General features: G+C 37.4%; 1 long non-coding RNA gene across 1 annotated transcript in view; it reads right to left on the reverse strand.

Moving 5' to 3' along the window:
* Positions 1 to 11133: 11133 nt before the first annotated feature.
* The window catches only part of LOC143163996 (uncharacterized), a 57545-nt gene continuing 41701 nt past the window's right edge, over positions 11134 to 26977 (reverse strand). The window contains exons 4-5 of the long non-coding RNA XR_012996008.1: positions 13856 to 13942; positions 11134 to 11406 (exon numbers count right to left, since the gene is read on the reverse strand). This is a non-coding gene — a long non-coding RNA (uncharacterized LOC143163996). The remainder of the gene's footprint in view (positions 11407 to 13855; positions 13943 to 26977) is intronic.

Raw genomic sequence — 26977 nt, forward strand, 5'->3', positions numbered from 1 at the left:
ATTCATATTTCACCTGTGATGCATTTCTTAAAAAGCTGGTCCGTTTATATAGTCTAACATTTGTATTATTTATATCAAACGTATATCCAATTTTCCAATTTGCCATTTTCCAAACGCATCATAGCAACTTCTGAGGTGTCTGACCGCCTATTCCAGCAGTCCCAACACTTTCACCTAGTTTCACTAGACAGCTTCACCGAATTCTCCCAGAACTACTCCCGTTACCATGTCCCTGAAGCAAAAACGTGTCAGCTTTCTATTTCTGATCTTCCTTGCATTTTGTTGTCCAAGGTGGCAGCAGTACAGTTAAACCATATGAAGATGTGACAGAAATAGGCACACCGGGAAGTAACTGCCTCAGTTAATTGCTTTAGAAAGGACACAAAACCAGCTTGATCTTCCCTTCCCAAATCTAGGCTCTCATATTTTGATTTATGAACATTAACAGAAAACACAAATTAACCAGAATTGGTTTTTGTCAGATGGTCATTTAAACATCTAAGTTTTTATTACCGAGACTGTATATAATACACATATAATATGGTATTATATTAATATCGTATTGGTATTAATATAATTTTCTTTGATATGCCTACCTACATACATTTTGAATCATGTTGGGAAATTTGCCTTTTAATTTACAAAGAGTTCACAAAAACCATAACAGGAACATGAAATACTAACTGAAAATATTTGCAGGGTGCTATTCAAAATTGATAAGTAAATGTATGAAGACATAAGGGCTCTCTGTGTTTTGTTTGCGTCAGTTTAGTAAATATTTACCTGGCCTTAAGTAATTTCACATTTTATAAGCATACCAATTCAAACAGTTCTGTATTGGCAAGAAATACACTGTACTAATTCTTCTAGCATTCACAGAGTGGACCTGATGGCTCTAACAGTATGTGAGGAAGTAGTAAAAAGCAGCCTCCTCTGCTCCCGCTTCTGCCCCTGGTGAGCAGCTAAGAACCCCTCAGCCTCTGTGCTCCCTGGAGAGAACCTTCTCCCCTGCCCCCAGCTACCCCAAAGGAAGGTTAGCAGGAGCATGGGAGGAAACGCTGCCATCTCTAAAGTGCTCAGGGACTGAACTGAACTAACTTATGCCAATGTCAAAAAAGTGCATTTCATCTTCTTGTCAGTACAAAAGCCAAAAACTCTATGGCAGTATTTCCTTAAATTTGAAACCACATAGCATTCCTGAAAAGAACAAAAAAAAAATTATGTGCTGTATTATACATCCTCTGTGCTCAGCAGTCCATTAAATCTTATATAGAAAAACCATGACAATTTGTTTAATAAATCATAATTAATTAGAGACTAGACTTTTAGCATTGCAAGCTTTGAACATGGATGAATTTGTACAGAAGAGGGCTTTGTAGTCTCATGAATAATGCTTGCTGAGATGTAAGAGGGAGTTAAAAAAATTCTGTATGTGACATGAGAACAACCTGTAATAGAACAGACAGGCTACAATCTATATGAGTGGAAGCTATAGATCAAATAAATGATTACAGGAGATAAAAGTCTTAAAATAGTTTGTCTCTATTCCAAAATCTGAAGTTATAATAGCAGTAACAGTTATCTTTCCTTTTCCTACTAATAAATATATCTGTGTCATGGTTTAACCCCAGCCGGCAACTCAGCACCACCCAGCCACTCACTCATTCCCCCCTGGTGGGATGGGGGAGAGAATCGGAAGAGTAAAAGTGAGAAAACTCGTGGGTTGAGATAAAGGCAGTTTAATAGGTAAAGCAAAAGCTGCACGTGCAAGCAAAGCAAAACAAGGAATTCACTCACTCCTTCCCATCGGCAGGCAGGTGTTCAGCCATCTCCAGCAAAGCAGGGCTCCATCACACGTAGCAGCTACTTGGGAAGACAAACGCCATCACTCTGAACGTCCCCCCCTTCCTCCTTCTTCCCCCAGCTTTCTATGCTGAGCATGATGCCATATGGTGTGGGATATCCCTTTGGTCAGTTGGGGTCAGCTGTCCCGGCTGTGTCCCCTCCCAGCTTCTTGTGCCCCCCCAGCCTGCTCGCTGGTGGGGTGAGGAGCAGGAAAGGCCCTGACTCCATGCAAGCACTGCTCAGCAACAACTAAAACATCCCCGCATTATCAACACTGCTATCAGCACAAATCTAAAACACAGCCTCACACTAGCCTCCATGAAGAAAATCAACTCTATCCCAGCCAAAGCCAGCACATTCTGTTATTACTATATCCTGTGTTTTAAGGGTTTTTAATTTTTTAAATTTTTTTTTTAAAAATACATTGATACAAATACAAAGGAACTTCAAGCACTTTTTACCATGTAATTAAGGCTCAAATACCGCCAGCCTTACTCAGACAAAACTTCTGTAAAAGCTAAAGGCAATCTTGTAAATATTTCAGAACTCAAGCCGCAAGTCTAAATAATTAACTTTTAAATGCAATTTATAAGAAAAAAGTTTAAACATTACACACATGGACTGACAAATTGAATATATAAAGAAGAGGCCTGTTTAATACATATCTTAAATTTATGTGATATATACATATATTAAATTATATATAAAATACTGTTTACTGGCATTGTATTTCTAGAGGAATGCAGCAATAAATGTGGTATGCTTATGTGACCTGCTATATTTCTTGTGTTTTCTACTCTTTTGGTTTTGAAACCATAGCCTTTATTATACTATTAATCTCAGAAGCAGGTAGTTTATTTCTTTATATCTCCGTGAGAGGGGTTTCCTCTTACAATCCAGAAGATCGTTTCTATATCAGTTCATTTGCCGATTTTCTGAAATGTAGAGCAGTCTCCACTAGTAAGACACATTTACTGTTTCGCAGATGAGTAAATATAGATCTTTCTAAACAAACTGTTTACAAACTACACATACTACCTAGGGATAATCCTATCACCAAAACTTGGACATTTCTCAGTGTGGAGGAGAGCCACCATTACGAAAAGGAACAAATAGTAGACATTATGATTAACAAAAATAAGACATAAGTCACAGTGCACGTTACACCAGAATTTGACCAAGACAGAAGAATAAACATATTTATAAAAACCAGAAAAATTCCTCATAGACTGTACTTAAGCTATTTCTCCTTACTGTATAATTTAGAACTTTACTTTCTTTGATATCTAAAGAATAAAATTAACAAGGACTACTATACAAATGCTATAGGAAAAGTACAGAAGACAAAAAGCGTTCATCTGCTAAGAACAATAGAGCTGAAGGCTTGAGTTATACTAGATAGACATATGCATACACTGAGATGTACTGTGCTTACACAGGAATGAGCTTGTTTGTCCTTTAAAACCTGAAGATTTTCCTAATCAGAGAAAACCCAATGATATGTAAAGAAAGTTTTCATCCTCCAAATAAGAGGCTAAAGAGTATATGAACGTCCTCTGAAGATCGGAAAGTCTGCCAGCTAAATCATACATAAAGTCAATTTAATCGACACAGAAGTGTTTTGGTCTGTTTAAGGCTTTTCTTCTGCAAATTTTTTATGTTATGAAATTTAGCGTGAAAATGTTCTACCATTCTGACTCATATTCTAATTGATTGAATAGATAAATGTGAGATCAACTGCAACACAGCTATGTATTGAAAAATAAACCCAGGACTGTCTTCTAATGAAAAAGAATAAAACACTGTAAACCACAATTCTAGATGAAATGCAGCAAACAAAATATGGCATTTACATCCAATCTGGCCTTCACAATAAAAATGTAATTTTCTTTTCAAATGACTTATCAAATAATTAAGATGGATGCACATTTACCTAATTAATTGGCTGCTTTAGTTACCACAAATTAATTTTGAATACCACGTATGTGAAAACCTGATAAGCCATTAATGTGCAACATGCAAGATGAGCAAAGAATTGAAAGGATGACAGCACATGAGCTAAACAATACAATTCTGTTTTGTTGCTATTTTTTTCTCAAACTAATTAAAAGCCCATACTATGCAATATGTGTAGGATTCAAAAATTACCTTTCATCTCACCAGTCAATGAATGCCAATCTATTTTATAAAACAAGACATTAAAAAAAGTCAGCTGCAATATAAACAATTAAAAGAAAAAACTTCTTTATAAGTAAAACAAACTATACTATGTAGATCTTATACATTATTACACATATGTTTATACATAGACATGTATTACACATGTGCAGATATAATTACATGCATTCCCAATACTTTCTTCAAGATCATTAGCTAAACACATGAAAGGGATACACAATCTGCAATATATCTTACATCCAATTTCCCCTCCCCCCCAAGAGTTGTACAGCGTGTGTGATTTGCTGAGCGCATTATTGCATTGTTTATTCAATTTTAATAGAACTGTAGAATATCTTTGTTTTCGCAGGAGCTGATTCCTTAGTACCAAAAGCTGAAATAGTTTCACTCCACAGAAGTGCGATGCTTGGAGTAGACTACCAATTTTTCAAGGCCCTTGAGAAAACTAGATGTATCTTACAGCCCTCTGGTATACTTGTAGAAGTTAACAATTAAGCAACAGTCTGAAAACAAGTACATCTTCAAATATTTTAAAAGCAGAGTTCACTATTTTAGAGGTTTGAATACACTCTATAGTTTTCTATACCACAGTATGAGAACCCCATACCTCAGTCCAGTAAGCAATAAAATTAGGTGCAATGAAATGGTGCAAAGTAATTACTCAAGTCAGTGAGTTACATAAACCATGCCTTCAGACTGGCCTCTCTCAAACATTTCTTGAAGAATTGTGAATACAACAGAATTTGATGCAGCTCTCTAATAAAGGCCAAGCAATGAAGCGAAAGTCATCATACATTCCTATGTAAATGCACGCATACAGCATCCCTCAAACTGCCATATCCTAAAAGCTAAAAGACCAAAATATCCTCCAGATAACAGGAAAGAAAACCCAGAAAAATTAAAAAAAGTTACTTCAAGATGATTTGGTTCACAAACCCTTTCGCTGTCGCTGTATTTCTCACTTTCATAGCAAAACTGGAACTTATGACTAGCCATCAGCTGGCTATATTCTGCTGGCAAAATACCATCAGCCCTCCTCTGGCACAGTGGAAGCCTGCTCAAAGTCTAGAGAATCCTATTTGACAAGACTGCAACTACCTCCTCCACTGTGCCAGCAGTTTAAAAGTATGCAGAGAGACATTCTTGGTCTCAAGTCATGCGCTACCAAGTAAAAATACCAAAAATCCAGGCACAAATGCATTTATTAGGAAATTGGTCTTTGGAAAATGTTTCTTAAAACACTGTTTTGCCTGCTTTGCATCATTTGCTGTAAGTATTCTATAAGAATAAGAAATAGTAAAAATCCTAGCATTGCAAAGCCAACCCATTCAGTATTCCTCTATCACTGAAAAAAAATACTTTTGACAAATCTCATTCCATTAGCTTTCTCCCGTTTGGCTCCCTCTCTCAGTAGTTATAATATTACAACTTTTTCTTGAGCAGAAGTCTGCAATAAAATGCTTCAGATGTGACAACCACCCAACATATACTCACCTCATAACGCTAATACAAACGTAGTGAAAAATACTTTTATCTGAAATAAAATATAGTTCTCGGAAAGCTTGAGGGAGGCACAATAATTGAGTGACTTAAATTTTAATAAATACGGGTCAGTTCCTGAACCATCGATTTGAAAAGTACACTAGCCTCACTTGAAAAAAAAAAAAAGGGGGCATTTTAATACAACAAAATGCATAAATCTGGAAATCAAGGATGTACCTTGATCAGATGAGGACTTGAGAAAAGGTAAAAGACACAAACAAAGACTGAGTTTTGGAAATCAGTAACTCAGACAAGGACTTACGGGGTCAGATGCATAATACGACAAACACAAATCCCAACAGTACCCAGAGGTACTGCGTTCATCACTCTGTTCATCATCAATGAGCCTGTTTATAACATAATTCACCAATTCTGGTGTTGGCATAGGAAAAAATTAAAAAGTAACAGTTTAATTCTGAAATTTTGAGGAAGATGAATTATCTTGTATAATGAAAACTGTACGATTCACTTTTCACCAACCTGCACTTGTCTATTTTAAAATTCACTTTTAAAACCTGAAGGCCACATCTCTATGTAATACAAAAGAACACTATAATATATAATTTACTGACAAATACATGGTAATAGTAGGACTTTAATTCAGTTGCAAGGTTGAGAATCAGAGGTTCTCAGGAAAAGTGTGGGAATATGCACCTATGAATTCCATTCTTATTAAAGAAAGAAACTGTAGAAACAGCGGTATTCAGAAGATAATTCAAAACTTCTGGCAAGTCTAATGTAGGAAGACAAACTTCTCTCTGTCAGTCTTTATAGTTTAGGGCCTTAGTATAGAAGAAAATTTTAGTCATTTACTGCAGAATTGCATACTGACTTACTACCCTTAATACATTGTCTACAAAACAGCACAGGCCTCAAAACTAACACAAGTACTCAGTTTTAAATTCAAATTATTACCAGATGTCAATATTTCAGTCACAAATAATCTCCTAGAAGACACAGGTCATGAGTATTGACTATGTCATTGTTTATAAACCAAGAATAAATGAGTTGGGACACCTAATTAAGGAAATACACTATTAATTCCATGAACAAGACAACAAAAGCTCATATTAAGCCTGTGGTTTGATTTCGATCCCTCAAATGCAAATAAACTGCTTTTTAACCTGAAATCTTGTGTCTCAGACCCTTGTACTATGGCACTGAAGATATAACCTTACTAAAACATTTTTAGAACCTTTTTTTAATTTTAAGCAGTTAAGACTTATTAATTCCTAAAAAATTATTTTTAAAACACAGATTGAATGTGTACCCATAAGCATTAGAGACTCACATAACTTTGGTCATTCTCACTGCAATTAAAGCAGCAAGCCCCACATTTAAAATTGTTAGGCCTCTTTTGTGTCACTTCTTGCAATGCTGCCAAATACACTATTATAATCTTCTTCAACATTCTACGTAGGTCTTGTCATGTCTCTGTCCATGAGTTTCTTCAGAAAATTACTTCCATTTTGCTGCTTGTAGTGAGTTTAATATCATCCATTTGTTATGCAATGAAAATTCTGCCTAAGATTTTTTAGCCTAGCAAAAGAAAAAAAAAAGAGAGGGAAAGTGATCTGAAGAATCCAAAGAATAAGTTTACTATACTGTATTGGACTGTGAAACAGTTTGCCTTGTTGCTCATTAAAGTCACATAAATTGGACAAACCTATTTCAGAGGTTCCTAATGCCAGAAGACAATTGAGAAGGACCTCATACTTGCTGGACTAATCATAAAGGCTAAACAATATTGCAGCAAGCACAATCTTAAGTATATGTTCTAGTCTACTCTAGGATGTAGAACTCACTAACAATCAGTTGGACATAAAATACACGTCTGAATGCTTTCTAAAAGCAAATCTTTATGATGGTTCCTAGTTAAAAATATCTGAAAACAGCTATACAAAATATGGATACCAATCTACCTGATGCATTTTTGTATTGTCAGGAAGAATAGTGCATCAGAGTGACATGTTTATACGATGATGTGAATTGAACTCAAAGTAATGGTTGTTAATGTGCCGTAACTACTCCTAAAACTGTCACATCAATTTTTAAATTTCACCTGTTTCATTAAGTGCTCTGCTCCTTTCAGAGACCATGAATGAATGAAAACTGAAAGAAATCTCCTTCCCAATATGCTCTTTGAAATCAATAGGACTAAAAGATGAAGGTACAAGACAGAACAACAGGTTTAGGTCTTTATCAAGATTTGAATGTCTTAGCAAATCAGGAAGACTTTCTAACTTCTAATACGTTATAGCTCTTTCATCCTGCAGTTGCATTACACTAATCATATGTTTTAAACCACTCTAAAGGTAACTGCGCTTTAAGCAGTTGATTTCTTAGAATCATTTTAGGGTTTAGAGATTAATTATCTTTCTTCTACAGAACTGAAACAGAGCAAGAGATAATCTCTGATACTTGACACTCAGAAATGCTACAAGACTTTTAAAAAGTTATGTAATAATCCCCTTTCCCATCTTTTACAAAAGTGCTATGCTAAAATAATCTTATTCTTATTATTTTCAGTGTGAAATAAAACTAATATAAAGTACATAAACTAAGTTACATTGTTCCTGCTTACACAATATTTCTTTGCTTATAGGGATTAATATTAGAGCTTTTTAAAAGTAATATAATAGACTATGGAAATCCCCAAACCTTATATATCTAGAAGTTACACAATCAGCCATTGGCCTTTGCTTGGTTGTAGTTCCTTCTAAGCTGTTCACTTCAATACCTTATATTTAGATTTGAACATAAAGCATTTTGCAATGGTCTGGGATGAAAAACCTAACCACCTGCCCCTTCGCCGAATAACTACTTGTGAGTGCAAATCAAACCAGAGCATGGAAGACACATGTGAAACATCATGAGATGGGAAATTAGAGCTGAGACAAGAACCCTTAGAGAAGACTTTCTCTTAAAACAAGATATTAGGCCTTATTCAAAATGCATTTAGCTGACTTATTTCACTGATGTTAGCTCTGATCTAAGAATGTGGGCATCACTCCCAGGGCATGCCTCTTTCTCTGCCATCTGTCCTGACAAGGAGACACACTCAAGTTATATTCATTTCCCCCCTGGTAAATAAGTAAATAAATAAATAATTTTGACAGCTGGCAGGACATTTTCCAGGAGAACATCGCAGTGTGATAACTGTCTCCTCGCACAACAGCTGTTGTCTCTATAGCATACAAGGGAACTCATTGTGCAAACATGGGTGGGTTCCTCTATAGTAGGAATCCCGAAGTGACAATTAGTTGTGAGACAGCATCGTTTTTGCCAACTTTGAAAGCTATGGGGGAGATTATTTCAATGCCTAAAATTTTATTTATAGAAAAATATTTATATTTAGTATTTGTCCTGTGTGCACAGCAATTTTAACTTTCTATCAAGGACTCATGGCGCTTTCCATAAGCTGCTGCTTCATATACCAAAATCCATGCATAAATATTAAATATAAGGCAATGAGAGTAACAGGAAAAGTCAGATGCTTTCATTTTGCAAGAAATCTAGCTTTATCACAGTATTTGACAAAGCAGTTGAACTGAATTACCTAGTTTTATGTGTAACTAATATGAATTTTCTTTTGAGACTGCATATTTTTACAGAAAATCGTGTGTTTTGGTTCCATATACAGGGAAAAGACTCAAATTCAGGCAGAACAGTCAACAATTTAGATTAGCTGAGTCACTGTATTGTAGCAACAGCCCTCTCTCAGTAGGAAGCAAATAGATTAGCTAGCCTGATCCAAGAGGTGAAGACATCAACATCAAGGAATATGATTAAAAACAGAATTCAAAAATCTCATCTTTAGTACCAAGGACATTCAGTTATATCATTATAAACGTAAACAGCATCTGCATAATAAATATAGAGTTGATTAACAGAGGCAGATCAGTAAAGGTTAAGTCATAAAAATAGACTAGTTTGCTGCACACTGTAAGACTGTCAGTCAATGCTGTATTTATGCAGTAAATTAACCGTTAAATGTGCTGTCTCTATCTCCAGGAATCCTTTACTGGGATATTCTTTACAGCCCTCCGTTCATTAATGAGGTAGCACAGCCTTGTCTTTTAGCCAGTAGTGAGTCTGAATGCTCACAAATAGCTCTGATTATAGCCCTTAAAAAAAAAAATTAAAAAAGGATGATGAATTTGGTCATCTGAGTTATCTGGTTTGAGTAACAGCATCTTGGCAGCATACAGTAAACTTCTAAGATTTTATATTATTATTATTACAGGAGTAGTCAATCACTAATAGTATTAAACAATATTTGTGTTCTTCAGCAGCTGCTTCTCTGTGGTTTCTTCACATTTTGTAACGGAGGCTTGGATCTCTGACAATGCATTTGTCTTTTCACATGCATTTATGATTTAGATGCTTGCATTACTGTAGTACTGCATCATTTTTAAGACTGAAATGATCTTGCGTGTCAGCTGCAACATGTAGGGAGTACTTCGAATGCACTTAAACACACAATACCTGCATTATCTCCCAGTCAAGTAGCTCTTTATTGTATTAGATGGATGACAAATTCACTAAAGGGCCTCTTAAACAGTGTTCAGGGTTCCATCATTTTAAAGAACTTACCTCTGGTAAAAGTAAAGGGCTAGGAGAAACAGATCTTTGTGTCCTGACTCATACTACAGTGAAGTGTTTTTCCTTTACTTGCTCAGGCCACTAAAAGCTGCATTTCCCTAAATTCCCAGTTCATTTCCAGGGCTACATAACAAACGCTAGTGAAGAGAATACAAATCCTAAACAACTATCTCACAGGGTTAAGAGGGTTAAGCTGTGTAGGGCCTTTGGGAAGAAAGGTACCTAGATAGAAGCGTACACGTGAAGTTCCTTTTTTTTTTAATTGCTGTTTGCTAGACTGACAGACACACACAATGTATACACACCAGTCTGCATTAGCACCACATTGGCATGCCACTGCACATGCAATTTCTAATTGTATTTGAATCACAATTTTGCAAAGACTGATTATATTTTGTTGGGGGGAGGGGATGACAATTACAGGACGACAGAAAAATCTTTTTAACATTACTTTCACTTGCAAATGAAATCCAGTGGAGTGGAGTGATCAGAGAGGGGCTTGGTTCCATTGCCCACTCTATCACTGCTCCCCTGTTGATCATTTGGCTTTGTATCCACATATGTAAAATGTGAATACTAGTGCTTACTCTTTTTTGCAGTACAATCCAATACCCTTAGGAAAAAAGCAAGTAAAGACTTAAAAAATATCACCTTTACCATATAAAGTCATGTTTTGTCACTTGGCAAATCTTTATCAAGTCAAGAAACAAATTTTTAGCAATGTTTTTGAATTCCAAGAGAATAAAAGCTTTGTTGAAAAACAGAAGACAAGGTTTCTCATGAGTCTACTTCAGCTTGGTGATATGATGCAACCTAACACTTGAAAAGGCACCTACACTACAGTAGTAGCTTATAGGAAGAGGCATGATGCCACATAGGTACAGAAGATAGGAATACAGTACAATATACAAGCAAACAAATTACAAGTCTGCAAGTTGGGCATTCAGTCAATAATTAACATATAACTTGAACTACTAAATCTTTTCCTAAAACACTATAGCACAATTCTTTAATTTGTGTCAGAGAAGTGATTTTAAGATTTGTGACAAAATATAATATGACAGCATTCATTTTATAACATAAAGCTGATGAGTACAGACTGGACAGTTTTATGTTATGAGACATGAGTGAAAAGCATTACCTAGGAGACATAATACAGGTACACCTTAATTGTATTCCAGAGTCCAGGCTTTCATTCAGAGAAAGTCCTGCTAGGTATCAAGGCCACGAAGAACCCTGCAAGACATGAACACCATGAAAAATGTCAATAACTGTGCTTGAGTTTTCAGAAAATCAGAATCAGCTACTTAAAGAGAAGTATTCCATCATTTCAATGGACATTACTTAGATCAACCATGATACTTTCCCTGTTAACATTACTAGTAATTTGTTTGGATCATGAAGATATGAGCCATACCATGAAGATACGATATACGGACATGTCTTTACCAGGTTACTACAGTTAATTGGATTGAGCTTTCCACAGCTAGTAAATGCTGCATTCAGTGTAACTGCATTAATGCCTACATTTTCAGTCATCTATTTTGTATATTTCTCAAGATTGCAGTTCTGGTTTACTAAGCAACTAATCCATCATAGCCAAAACAGGTAACATTTCCAGTATATCTACAAACACATTAATAGACTATCTTTTGTAATATGATATTAATTGTGCTAGCTAGTAAACCAATTTAAAGCATAGGTCAGAAATATCCACTGAAATTCTTAACAACCAGATGGCTCAGTCATAGTGATGCTGCTTGTTAAAAAGATAGTTTTGTTCACACCAGTGTTCTGAGAATGGCTGGGTTTTTTTCCAAACATGGAAACAGGAGGATGATACTGAATTTTTGCATTTGGTGTTCAAATACTTATAAATAGGAAACAGAAAAGCAAACATCAGTCTTTTCATTAAAATTAATGAATGAGGAAAGAAACAAATTAGCAGTCAATAGAGTGCCTAGCTCCAATTGTGGGTTACTCCACATAGCTTTGTTTTCCAGTCTACCTTCACCAGGTGCCACTTACTTAAAACCATCTTGTCTGACAGGTCAGACAAACCATATTTGTCTGATCCATAGCTATTGTATTTTTGGCACAGAGAGAAAGGGAATGGCAGAGAAAGCCAAAACAATGTTCAAACAAGCAACTGTTGGGAGAGGTTTGATAATAAACTGGAAGCACAGTGAAAATTTATTATCAAGCTGATAATCCAAAACCTCCATTGCAAAAATTTTAGGAAATTTAAACAAATACATTAACAACAAATACATTAAGGTAATTACAAATAATTCTTGCAATAGATTTTATATTCTTAAAACATCTCAAAATTGACCTCCAGTAATTGGCTTCCCCAGTATACCTGTTCACACAAGGGGCTAGGGGGAAAAACAAAACCCACAAACAAAAAGCTTTTCATTCAGAAGCTTACTGGCAGTTAAGGCAAAACTGATTTACTTAAAACTACCCTTACTTTAAGTGAATTTCTAATAAATTTTGTATCCAAAATGCACATTTAAAGAGGAAAAATTCCTCCAAATTAGAGAATTAGTAACAGATAGGCTGGAAACTAGAAGATTCTATATTTTAATTCTATATTCTGATATTGCATTTCCCAGCTGGTGAGGTATGTCAACGTTCAAGTTAGGCCTGTACTGTAGGCTCAATAGGGAAGGAGAAGCAGTGCTGTGGATCTGTGAAATGGGGATGAGAGGAGTAACAGGAAAGAAGAGAGGACAAACAATAATGTAACTGCAGAAATCCAGGGATATGCAAAAGAGCAAAAAAACCCAGGGAGGTAGCATGGGGGGGGGGAGGGGGGCTGCCAAAGAAAACAATTGAACAGTGATGGTGGTGCAGACTGCGGGGATGGTTGATAAAGATTTGGGAGTCACTGCTTTAGTGCATGCATGCACGTGTACATGCATACTCTCGTCCACTGGTTTCTGAGCAGACCTCTCAGTCATTATAAAGTGATCATTAAAGTGTGACCTGTACACTTTGAAGCAAGAGAGTAACTTCAGGCATCTCAGTTCTGTTGGAAAATGCAAAATCCTAACAAAACACAGGCAAAATTGTGACCTTCTTTCCAGAAGTACTCTAGTTCTTAGCTAGTAACAGACCACTTCTTAGTGACTGCCTGTAACCAAAGGAAATACCTGCCAGCCCTGTTAATCAGTTTGCATCTAAAAAGTTGTATTTAATTTCTAAATTTGTAGCTCCATTTTCCAGTGCTGACAAAACTTGACTTCTCATTAACCAGGCTGATGCAAACATAGCCAAGACCATCTTCCCACCACAGAAGAATTGTACCAAGTTTCCAGTTTACTTATACAGACAAACAGTATGAACAGAGAAAATTAAAGTTAAGTGTATAAAATTATAAAAATTTGTAAAATTATAACATGAATATTTTTTTAAATTACAGCAGCTAAACTAAGTGAAACAGAGGAAACATTTCAGTCATTCAAGACAGAATGCTTACAGAGACACTCCAAGAAGTGTATAAGAATACTGTTTATTAAGCTGCTTTAATAAAAAAAGCATTTAAATATCTAACACAATAAAATTGTAATTAGTCAAGCATTTCTGAATTAAAAGGCTATTATAAAGGAGATGGAGACAGATGGAACAAAACCATTCTCCAACATTTGCTAGAGGCAAAGGATACACAAATCCTACTTACTCCATACTCTCTAGACTTGTCCTGTCCTTGCTTGGTGAACTAGAAACTCTCCCTCAGTTTCCGTGTACTTTCACAGCTGTTTCATGCCTAAAACAGAAGAACCATTGACAGGATTTAATGGAAACTTCCATTTAAACAATCATTTTACCTTGTGTCGTGGTTTAACCTCAGTCGGCAACTGAGCACCACACAGCCGCTTGCTCACTCCACCCCCGGTGGGATCGGGGAGAGAATTGGAAGAGCACAAGTGAGAAAAATTCATGGGTTGAGATAAAAACTGTTTAATAATTGAAATAATAATAATAATAATAATAATAATAATAATAATACACAAAGCAAGTGATGCACAGTGCAATTGCTCACCACCCGCCGACCGATGCCCAGCCAGTCCCCGAGCAGCGGCCCCCCCGGCCAGCTTTCCCCAGTTTATGTACTGAGCATGACGTCCCATGGTATGGAATGTCCCTTTGGCCAGTTTGGCTGCGCCCCCTCCCAGCTTCTTGTGCACCTTCAGCCTTCTCAGTCGGTAGAGCATGGGAAGCTAAAAAGTCCTTGGCTAGTGTAAGCATTACCTAGCAACAACTAAAACATGGGTGCGTTATCAACTTTGTTCTCATCCTAAATCCAAAACACAGCACTGTACCAGCTGCTAGGAAGGAAATTAACACTATCCCTGCCAAAACAAGGACACCCTGCTTCAAGTTAATTTCTTAAAGTTAACAGATGTGGGAAGGCAATACACAGAAAAAAACCTGCAGCTTTATAATACATCCCTTTTTGCCCTTCCTTCACAGTTAAATCAACCTTGCCACCTGCACAGCAAAACAGTAGCATGTCCTGAGAGATTGATTTAACTTCACTGGATATTGATGAATGAACGTATTTGAAAGCAGAACATATCTGAAACGTTGTAGAAGCATGCTGGACATTACTATTTGTGGGAACACATTATAAGATTTGCTCTGCATCTTACTTGCTCCCATTTGCTGGTCTCGCTCTCCCGTTATGTGTTATCATTAAGAAAGCAAAATATCTGGGAAATGAGTAGTTCTAAAATCCCTTTAATTATAGCCTGCAGATAATAGCATAATAAAAGTCATCAAATAGACTATTGGTATAACACCTTTGAGTAACCTTGTCAAAACCAAGGATAAGCCACTTTTTAAAAAATATCTATTTTATAAGAAAATTCGTTTTCATAATTTCAGTGATCAGAAGATTCCAGAAGCTTAGTTTTCAAGGAAAAATAGAAACAAAAGAAAGAAGTTCAACTTAAATATAAAGAATGAATTTTACATAGAAAAAAAATATCTAATCAAGAGGGAAAAAAAGGCACTTCCTAGTTTCCCTAGGAAACTCACTATTACAGTTGGTCCAAATCTCCCAGCTTCTGTTCTTAACCTACCAGTCCTGCTGAAACCTTTTTCTACTTCTGGCAATATATTCCATTAGCAAATCTCAGTCTGAAGGCAGACTGGAAAGTTCTACAAGGTTCCAGCGGTGTTTATCTTCTGATGTTGTAGAAATATGCCTTCAGATAAGATTTGGGACTGCAAGCGCACACCCTGCCAGCTGTTACAAAAACAGCAGAACAAAAAAATGTATTATTAGAAATAACATTAATAAGACAGCCAGGGGGATTTCATGGACCTATTAAGGCGATTTAGGCTGGAGAGATTTGGTTCAAAGGAAAATTCTAATATTTCATAAATGAAGTATGAAATACTCAGTGGAGTATTTTAACATGCCAACAACAATTACTTTGCCCTGAATAATACGCTGATAGGTGATGCGAATGTGATGCCTCTAGTTGCACTGCAGTATGAGTCACTAGCTGAGATAAAGGAACAGAACAGAACCCCAGCAATACTGCTAAAAGCTGTAACATACTTAAAGTATGCCTACTCCAGTGATGCAGAGAGAATGATACTTTCCTCCTCGGCCGATTTTTCAGTGTACTGAATCTTCAACTGTGTAGTCAGTGCCTAGTCCGTTTTCTCTCTGAAGAGCCAAAGGAGCTACACAGTAAAAATGCTATAAAATCTATATTCCACGCCTAGCATTTTTAGACATGTTTATGGCATTTCACATCAGCTCTTATATGGGAAAACCTTTAGAAGACAGTGGGTTTATACAGATATATGTAAATAATATAGGCATAATTATAAAACAATGAGATAGGTGAGAGGCTTAAATTGCATTGCACAGCAGGTAAAAATGCACACTAGGGAAAGAAGTTCCATTGAAAACGTGAGTGTCGAACTGTCTTAAAACCTCATCCATTTAATTATAAGCTGTGGATATTGCATACATCTCAGGCAAACACAATCTCAAGACGGATGAGAAGGGGAAACCGGCTCCCCACCAATCTTCATAGCAGGTCAAAAGATGACAGGACCTTTCTTTGCCCCATCACTTCAAGTCCCATGTGAGGGTATGCATATAACACGAGGTTTCACAGAGATAGGAGTTTATACTTCCTAACTGCTGTGCAACACAAAAAAGTTATTGATGGTTTTCCACACCTTGTGCATATGGTCAGGGAGAGCCGAGAGAAGCTGGAACAGAGTAGAGGATAAACAAATGCCCTCGCTGAACTAGCGACAGCAAAGACAGCTCCATTTTTTCGGTAACTGTATTTGAAGGCATAGTAATATTTGTTCACCAGATTGTCCCATATTTACGACAGGCAGTTATGAGATTGCGTACCAAGTTATGGCTGTTCCAAATACCTAAGGATTTTTCAAGACGTAGGTGCCTGAGTCAGTAAGACTCGTAACTGCGTCCTTAAAGTGAAAACTTCTTTAAAGGTTTTGCTCAATCAGTCATTCCTCTCACTATGTTCCACAATAGGTCCAAAATAACTAAATGATCTTATTTCTGTTGGATGTATCACACTAAAAGAAAAGTCACTGAAAGAAATGAGGCATTGAGACCTCAATTAAGGATATACCTTGTAAATTAACGTTCACTTTCGTTATGTCATCTTTGTGAAAAAAGTTCAGGGAAATAGTTTTTAAATAAATGGAGGTTTTAAACATCCTGAAATACTTTGCAGTTAATTTTCATATTTTCATGCTTTCAGAAAGCATTGTTTTAATTATTTTAAGTTCCTGTATTCTTCCATGCCAAGTTAATTCTAGCCTTTCAGAGTCTTTTATTCCTATTTTTCTTTTCATAGTCTTGTCCCAGTGCAAATAAAGTAAAGCTTTGAAACATTAACGACTAACTTTGTAATAGCTATCCTGTTTATTTGTATCCCATCTCCACTTTCAATATTTTATGGCTGTAGAAATGATCCTCCCCAATCAAAAAAAAAAGCTCATGATTTTACTTGCAAGTATAATGAAAACAATCATGCTCAAGGCTTAAACACAGTGATATTCTACAGGTTTTTCGCCTGAGTCACTTAGCTGAAGATGGTTTAAGTTAATTTATTTTAAGCTTTAGTGATATAAATTAAAAGTTTCGTAATCACAATCGAGTAAACACACACACTGTCTACATTCATGTCCTTCTTTCCCTGCCGTCAAAACAAGTGAGACAAAAATTACATATCTCTAAAATTTTTATAATTTTTTTTTTAACTCTGCTACTCTAAGAGGAAACTGTAGAGAATGCAGAACTGAATTAAGCAAATCAGGTAACAACTTCATTTTAGACACAAGAAACTATTCAGGCTGACATTGAGTACGCATGTTCTTACAGTCAGCTTTTTTTTTATATTTGAGCTTTGATTCAAAATGAGCTTCAGTACTGACGCTTATCTAAGAGCATCCTTCAATTCAGGATAGCTAGAAAGGGGTAAAAAAAAAAAAATCACCATCCACAAAAAAATCTCCAGTCCCTAACTAACTTGTACAACCTGCCACCTTTCTAATAAAACCGGGATAATCGTCATGCTATCCATCAAAGCATAAAACATTTGTGACCTCAGTAGTCAGCCTTCCCACACCCCATCAACTTAGCCCCAAAAAGGATTAATACTATCTTTTCACAACTTCTTAGAACTCCCCTTAGAGAAATTCTAGTCTGATTACATTATTATTTCACTTTTTTATGGCCCTCCTGTTAGAACTCTAATGTGACTGCTTCATTAAACAAACTGGTTTTAACATAGGTGGTCTAAAGCAGGTAGAAAATATTTATCCAGGACTTAAGTGATGAAGGAAGGCTTTGTTCCATTAAAGATTTGTAGAATTAAAGCTACACTTAAAACGGTTTGGAAAGTTTTGTCAATAAGACATTTGCTTACTCCAGCATCTGACGTTACTGCCAGGGAAGGGAAAACCCAGGGCAGTTACTGACACTCAGATTGTTCAATATTATGAGTATGCAAAAATAGGACCTAGTAACAAAGAGACATTTGAACACATTTAAGTGTTTCAAAAAAACTCCATTTAAATTTCCTTAAGTCCCCTCCCCCCCAAAACCCAAAAAACAACCCCCCAAACCACTCAACCCAAAAAACTGTACACTTTCTCCCTTATCAGATTCTGCATATAAAATATATAGTATGCCAGAAATACTGCCTAGGAAATATATAGTGAAGGCCAGACTATATTTCTCTAAAAGAATTGCCTGAAACACATTCTATATTCAGCCCTGAAGTAGGTGAGGCAAATATAACGTAAGCAGTCGCATTATCACTGGAATGTCATACGCTGTTCCTCATAATCACGTTGATTTAAAAAAAAAAAACAAACTGAAACACATCAAAAAAACCCTCCACCCAGGAGTATGAAAATCAATGTGTTACAAAAGATTCAGATACCATAAGATCATGAGAGAGTTCACAGAAGGATAAGATAGGTTCAAACCTATCAATACTTAAGATAGGTTTGAACAATTGAAACATAGACAGCTTATTCTTGACAGAGTACCAAACATGAACCACCAAATGCCATCTTTAAGGCAAAACCATCCTGGATTGATTCCACCGGGAGTTTTCCTCCCTTTTAAGTAAAGGAAAACTTCATGTAAGTTTATCTTAGGAAACCAGAAACAGCCACTTACTGCCATGCATGTGTTTAGTCTCACTAAATTGATTTTATATTCATTTGTTATTTATCTTCATAATCAAGATTTCATGACTGTAAATGTTATCCTTCTGTGAACTCTCTCATGATCTTATGCTATCTGAATCTTTTGTAACACACTGATTTTCATACTCCTGGGTGGAGGGGTTTTTTGGTGTGTTTCAGTTTGTTGTTTTTTTTTTTTTTTAAATCAAATAAGAGTTTCAGCATTTTAATTAATTGTGTAAATTAATCATTCATATTTTGGTCATTTGGTTGAAATAAAAATTTAATTTAATGATAGTTTTACTAAGGGTAATTATTTTGATCCAATTAGGCTCTAATAGAGAATGACTTAGTATTAATCAGTATTTTGAAATACTGAATTACTGTCTTCACCAAAGGGGCTAAACAAAGATATCCTATTTTAAAGTCACATCCAAGCATGGACAGAGGAGGAGTGGGTGATACAAACATACTTTATTCACATCCCACACCTTTTGTCTTATAAGTAGAATCATTTAAATAAAACAGCACATCTCAGAAATAATTTCCCCCTGAAGCAGATCTATGAACTCAGCTAGTTGAAAGGGACTCAGCTAAGCTTTTAAATTTTGGGTTTGGTTCTTTTTTTTTTTTTTCTTTCCTCCATAAAGCTGATCATCACAGAACAAAACATATTGGTTCACATTAGCCCGAAAGTAAATTTGCTTTTGTAAGTCATTTGTTACAAATGGAACAGATTTAGTGGCTCTTAGGGATAGTTATTAAATATTGTTTTGGTTTGTTGTTTGGTTTTTTTTTTTAAATCAGCCTTCATTTCAATTTGTAGGTATTGATTGATACCTACAGATTGATATTGTCTCTCATTGGTGTCATAATAAGGCAATTAACCAGTTAAGATTTGTATCCCTACATAAAAATAAAAACTAAAACTGGAATTTAAATGAAAGCATAGTGTTTTCAAGGCTGAAGTCCAGCAAAGCACTTAAATAGACATACATATTCTCAGTTAACTCAATGAACCTACCCCTGTGCCTTAAGCGCTTTGCTGGATGAAGGCCATCTAGAACATTGTCTAGGATTGTTCAGAAAAGTCTGTATAGCTCTAAAGTCTCTGCTCTGTAGATATTTTATTTCCTTAAATCATATTCAGTATCTACCAGTTTCACTCCCAATCTATTTCATAACAGTTTTCCTCTCACAAAACATTTAACATGTAAAGTTTATTTATAAAAAGTGAATGAAAGAGGAAATACTAGAAAATTCATAATCAGCTGATATAACTCAGCAAAGGTGCGTGGAGCCATGCGTCAGCCTTGGTCCCAGGCAGCTGCAAAAACCAACAACTGACAGAGAGCCAACACAAAAGCAGCATGCGGGAAAGTTATACATTAGAAAATGGCCTGGGGAAGACTGGGAACAACTTTAGAATATGAAAGCATCGACAAATCAACATAGTCCTATCCCTTATTTCCTTAGAGACAGTGAGAGAAGAAAAGCATGACATCAGAGGAATTCGGAATATCATCATCTGTTTCTCCTTTATCTACAAAGGCAATAGTCAGTCACATCGCAGATAGCTGGGCACTGCACAGCTCAGAGCACTTTGTGGAGAAGCCGTTGATAGCCGTGGGGTGGCAAAATGGCAAGTCAGAGAGGAAAAGACAGACACTAAAATCCGATTCTTCAATACGTAGCAGAAAGTCAGGAAACATCTCCATGTTTTCTGAATTTGGATGACTTTGCTGTTATTATTCTGATCCCTGAATAAATGGCGGGGGAGGGGAGGGGGGACTGGAGCCTGATATCAAAGTGGGAGCCCATCGCCTCAGCAACAGCCTGCCGTGCCTGGGCCCCTCCGACGGGCTGGAGCCAGCAAGGGCTGCCCCCTCCATTCCTGCGCCATGCGGAACCAGCTGCGACCGGCACGGGGCAGCTGAGGGCCCCCTCGCCCACCGCCGCAGCCCTGGCTGCCCAGGGTTCTGCCCAATGCAGCCACGTCAGATAAATTAGACAAAGGATGATTCATTTAAAAGTGCTGTTCTATCAGCGAAGGGCCTCTGGTGGATAGATTGCTACCTTAAAAAATTACAAAACGTGGTGGGGAGATGTGGATTTCCAGGCGATAAGTAAGGTAAGTTGCACTAGGGGAGGTTTGGATTGGTTATTGGGAAAGATTTCTTCACCAAAAGGGTTGTCAGGCATTGGAACAGGCTGCCCAGAGACGTAGTTGAGTCCCCATCCCTGGAGGTATTTAAGAGACATGTAGATGTGGCACTTGGGGACGTGGTTTAGTGGTGGACTTGGCAGTGTTAGGTTAACGGTTGGACTTGATGATCTTAAAGGTCTTTTCCAACCTAAACGATTCTATTCTATGATTCTAAGTATGTAATATGACATTTAGGACTTGCTTCAAACTCCTTTTTCAAATAGTCTCAGGGGAGCCCACCATGAACCTGTAACAAGGATGGCCATTTGTATGACGGTAGCTTGCGACAGCAGGCTAATAAATTCCACAAGCGGTTTTAGCAGTTAGCTGGAATTATTTTGAAACAAGTTATAAAATATTTGGGATCCTTTAAAGACAACAAATTAACAATAAATACAGGACATGAAAAACTGAGGTCTCTGTTGAGCTTGTAAAACATATAATCACAAAAGCTTCAGAATATTTACACCACATGCTGCATTTGAAGACAATTCAGTTTACTCTTAGAAAAGATAAACTGTATGAATAATCTCTCTGCAGTGAAAGCCCTCAAAAAATACTTTATTTCTGAGGGGGAAAGGGAAAATACTTGAGAACTGTGATAAAGGTCCTCATCTGTCCTCCCCTCACATGTCTACACAATGAATTTATGAAATGGAAAAGAAATATGGAGGGTTTGCCATAGGGACACAACAAATATCATTGCCTTTCCTTTCTAAAATTCTCTTAAACTTGAGAACTATGAATTCATGTCAAGCTACTAGAAAGAATGTTTTCCAGTTAGTCTCGGGGTAAAGCAATCAATTTCTTAGTGAAAAGCAAAGAAAGATCTTGAGTAATTCTTCAGTTGCACAACAAAGAACAGAGCTTAACGAGGGAAATCGGTGCAGTGATGTCAGAGTATAGTGAAAGGATGGTAAAAGAAAAATTCAGAAAATACATTAAAGTTCCAAGGACAACATTAATAATAAATTCATACTTTTGTAATTGCATAACAAGCCTACCCAAATCACTCACTGCTTCAAGTATTAATTAAGCAATACAGTATCCCTGGGAGGAGAAACTGATACCCATTTCACTGAGGCACCAAGAGGTTAAAGCATGATTATACTCTGGCTTTCCGTTTTGCTGTCTTCCTGGTAGTCTGGGAACCTGTACTTTAATAACCTCTAATGGCTTTGCATGCACTCGTTCAAAATTGATAGAGACGCTAATTTTGAAACACAGCGTACTACAAATTCAGTGGATTATTGATGTAGTAATGCAGCTAAACTTAACTATTTGTTTCTATCCTAATGAGTCAAATTCAGTTTCTTATTATTTCTCTGAAGATTCTGAATTGCCACCACACAGCGAGATTCTGCAGTTGTTATCAAAAAGGATACAGTGAAAGTACTTTGGTTAGGGACAGACCCACATGTGTCACATGACATATAAAAAGCACAAATTGAAACAAAACACCCACAGAAGGAAGTTATAAATCACAAAACCATTAGATTCAACAAGAGAGCATGGGCTAAGCGAGTTAATCTCTTTTCTATATTCAGCTCACCTTCCATTGTCCATCACCCTACTCCCATCCTCTGCTCTCAGACCTTGCTAAACAGTGTCCCAGACATTGGTTTCTTTGCTGGGCTAAGCACTCTGCTCTCATTCCCTCCTCCCGTTGACATTAGTCAGCGTAGTGCAGTGCAGCACAACACAGCAATTGGCAGTCACGGCTATTTCGGTTAGGATCTCATCCTCTGTACAACTTTTCCTGCAAATCCTATTTCTTTACTCCAACTTAGATGTTATTTTAATCCTGTCCATGCATGCATACTAAACACAAAACACTCTCCCTCGGGCCTGCATACACAGCTCACCACTCAGTTGTGTTACTGCAATAGAACTTCTCCTGTTCCCTGAATTTAGGATCTTCCTCATTTGTCATTTATTCTTCAACTTCTCTGTCCCAATCCCACAGATACTGTGAAATGTGAACAACTTGTTCCATACTGATGGCTACCTCTGCCTTCAGTTGCTCTGTGCAGTTTCTTGTTTCGGATCCTTCCTCTTTCTTTGGCTATTTGCCAGACTAGTCTTTGTTAAGCATATCCTCTCATTTTGTTTAGGGTTTTTTGTCATCCTCTTCTATTCTTAATATTGTTTAGTTTTTTCAGTGCTAATTTCCAGAACAATTAGTGTCTACTTATTTGACAACCTTCTCTCCATATCAAAATACACAGGTTCTTTACCCTATCCTTTCAATATTAGCGTACAGCTATATTTACAACATCACATTTCTCAGCCTATGATACTGGTAAACAACCCACACCTGAGCGTGCATTCTGAAGCAAAGGAACCAACACATTGCCAAACTTTGCATCCAAGCTCCTAGTCCCCAGGGAAAACAAAGGCTACATCAAAATTCATCATTCATTCCATTCAGCCTGCCATTGCCTTCTGTGACCATCCTAGTCCTCTTTCCTATTTAAACCTGGCATCCGTATCACCCCCCAACACATTACCTCAAAGCACTCCACTCATCTAGCTTCTTTAAGGAGACGGCACTTGACAAAGCTTCCTTCCACCTCTATGCTGTTAACCCTGACCTTCACTGCGTTAAATAACATACATTAGACAAAATTTTCCAAATGTTACTAGATAGAAGCTCTACTACATATATGGCTTTTGTGCCAGTAAACTGTTTACTGTCTCCTACTTTCACTAACAATGCTATAAGTGGGGTTATAAACAGGGGGTTTTAGGGCTTTTGATCCTAAATCTATCTTGCAGTCGAGCTAAATAGGTCCAAACCTGAAAACCAGCACTTTCTTCATTTTATTTCTATTTTCAACCATCCCCTTAAGCTTAGTCCCACAACACCTATAAAACAGAATTTTGTAACTGTTTTTCATATGAAGTACATGTAGAGAAATTTAAAGGACTTAAAAATTAACTCGAAAAGTCTGCATTGGAATAAGTCTGAAAAATTTTCATCCCCCACAATTGGAGTCCCCTTCACCATTCATGGTCCCTAAAAAGCCTGTGGCCCAAAATTTGACCACAAAACTCTAAATTATTATTTTCAGTGGTATCTTTAAACTGCATTCCTTTATCATATACCTTATACTTTGCTATGTAAGAAAGTATAATTAAGTTTGTGTCTCCCAATACGCTATTACCAGCTAAGACTTGCTATGTCGTAACTCTGTTTGTGTGTGGATAATCATATTAAGCTTCACCAGAGCTCTTGGCTTATTAAAAGCCCCTGCCTGGAAGTGATCCCAGCTCCGATCTGGAGAGCAGGGTTGGTGCTAGGCCCACACTCAGCTCCTGAAAGCAGGCTCAGGCCCTCATCGCCGCAGAGCAGGAAGGGAGGAGCAAGACACCACTGAACTATGGTAGTGCCGTACAATGCCTGGTGCTATGGGAGGCTCTGCAGTGGCCTGGCAGTATTAAAACCTCTTGTACATGCAGCCAGGGATGGGAACGGGATTATTTCCCTCATTGTTGTGTTCCTAACATGAGCCATGCCATCATTAATGCCCTGGAGAATGTTTTTTCCAAGTAGCTCCTAAAGCCTGAATACAATGTCCCAAGTAGCAAAGCCCTGCTGACACCACTCTGCAGGCTTGGCAGGCAGGCGCAAAGCCTGCATAGTCACACATAGATACCGCAGCAAACCCCAGGTAAAGCCACTACTTAAACCCTCTTCACATTCATAGCAAGGGACTGAAGTGGGATCTACAAAGGCTTTGGGTCACCAGGAGCTGGATTCACCTCAGCAGTGAATGCACCAGGCGGGAAGGTCAGCAGCACAGCCCCCCAAGCCCCAGCGTACAACACTGTACATAGAAGAGGGTTTAAATGCTAGCACTTACATGTTATAGACAAGTCTGAATTAATGGAAAAAAATTCTACTGAAACAGAAAATTAAGTGCCTTAATCCTGTGTTCTGATTTACACATGCAGATAAACATATCAAGACAGGATCCTGGTGAAGATAACAGCATCGTCATGTGGGTCAGAGTACAGAGCTGGACCCATAGCTTCTCTCTACAAAAACAGGGTTTCAAAAACATCTTGAGCATTACTAAAATAATGTAATGAGAAGGCTGAAAGTTACTTATTCACACTGAAACCTTCACTGTTTGATTCTTAAAAGTATTGGTGTTAGTATCCTAACTATGGAAAAGCAATTTCGTTCAGGGCAGGAATGATTTTTGTTGCTTAGTTACCCTACTTTTTATTCTAAAAGAGAAAACTCATTGCATTGTTACATAAGCAGCAGTGTTACATCCATCCCAAGAAAAACAGGATAAAAACCTGCCTTACTGATAGGAGGGGCTCATTGAATAGATTTACATAAAGAGCATGGCGTATGTTTTGAGTTTTTCTTTTGCACACAGCTTTGCTCCAGATGGTCTGAAAATGCTCTAGATGTAAATGCTCCAGCAAAATATGCTAGCAATAGAAAAGATGATGGAACCTGAGAAAATTCTTTGGTCTCTTCTACAAACATAAGATAGATTAAGATGCGAAGAGTTAGATGTATTCTATCCCAAATGCTCCTTGCTCACCAGGAGCAACTTACTTTCATTCCCATTGTTGTCTGTTAAGAAAAGTAATAGAACAAAACAACAAAAAAGCCATCAGTGAGTCAGTGTCATTAACAAAAGAAGCCTTTCTCGCTTTGTCTTTTCTGGTGAGACAAACCACTCATTGCAAATTAAATAGCTGCTTAATTATAAGTTTAGAAGTTCTGTACACAAAACAACATATAAAACAAGTTTTATATCTTTATCATTAAATGCAGGGAATTAAATGCACATGAGCTTTGAGGGAAGAGAAGAGCAAGGACCAATGAACAGATTCGGAAGCTTGCTATTCTTCCTGCCAGATATAGTTCTAGATCAACATAAAGCCTGTTATGCAATGCTATTGTAGTATAATCTCATCCACTTCTTAGCTTACTTCTACCTTCAGCATCATCTCTGTAAAATTCCTGACTTTGAAGAAGAAACAAAAAGAGTTAAACAATACCATGAAAGGTTGTTCTGGTATATCCATATGCTGGTTTTCTTCATAGTAGCTAGCATGGGGCTATGTTTTGGATTTGGGCTGGAAACAGTGTTGAGAACACAGGGATGTTTTCGTTACTGCTGAGCAGTGCTGACACACAGTCAAGGCCTTTTCTGCTTCTCACCCCACCCCACCGGTGAGCAGGCTGGGGGGGCACAAGAAGCTGGGAGGGGACACAGCCGGGACAGCTGACCCCAACTGACCAAAGGGATATCCCACACCATATGGCGTCATGCTCAGCATAGAAAGCTGGGGGAAGAAGGAGGAAGGGGGGGATGTTCGGAATGATGGCATTTGTCTTCCCGAGTTGCTGCTACGTGTGATGGAGCCCTGCTTTCCTGGAGATGGCTGAACACCTGCCTGACGATGGGAAGCAGCGAGTGAATTCCTTGTTTTGCTTTGCTTGTGCACGCCTTTTGCTTTATCTATTAAACTGTCTTTATCTCAACCCACAAGTTTTCTCACTTTTACTCTTCCGATTCTCTCTCCCATCCCACCAGGGGAGGGGGGAGTGAGGAAGCAGCTGGGTGGTGCTGAGTTGCCAGCTGGGGTTAAACCATGACAATCCAACATGGTCATGAAGGAGTACCAGAAATACATAAAGGAAACTATTTTCATTCAAGTAGAATATTTGGATTTTAATAACATGAAGGGAAGGGAATTCTGCTTTACCGTGTGTAACCACTAGAGATCCATTACAGTCCTAACTTTGGAAATACTACATATTCAAAGTCGAATCTACATCCAGCCTGAATAGTGGCATAAAATTCAAGGGGGTATGAGATTTCAATAGATACAGTTTTCTTCCCAAGTCTGAGAAGTTAA

Source organism: Aptenodytes patagonicus, chromosome 8, assembly GCF_965638725.1.
Source record: "Aptenodytes patagonicus chromosome 8, bAptPat1.pri.cur, whole genome shotgun sequence".
Classification (NCBI taxonomy): Eukaryota; Metazoa; Chordata; class Aves; order Sphenisciformes; family Spheniscidae; genus Aptenodytes; species Aptenodytes patagonicus.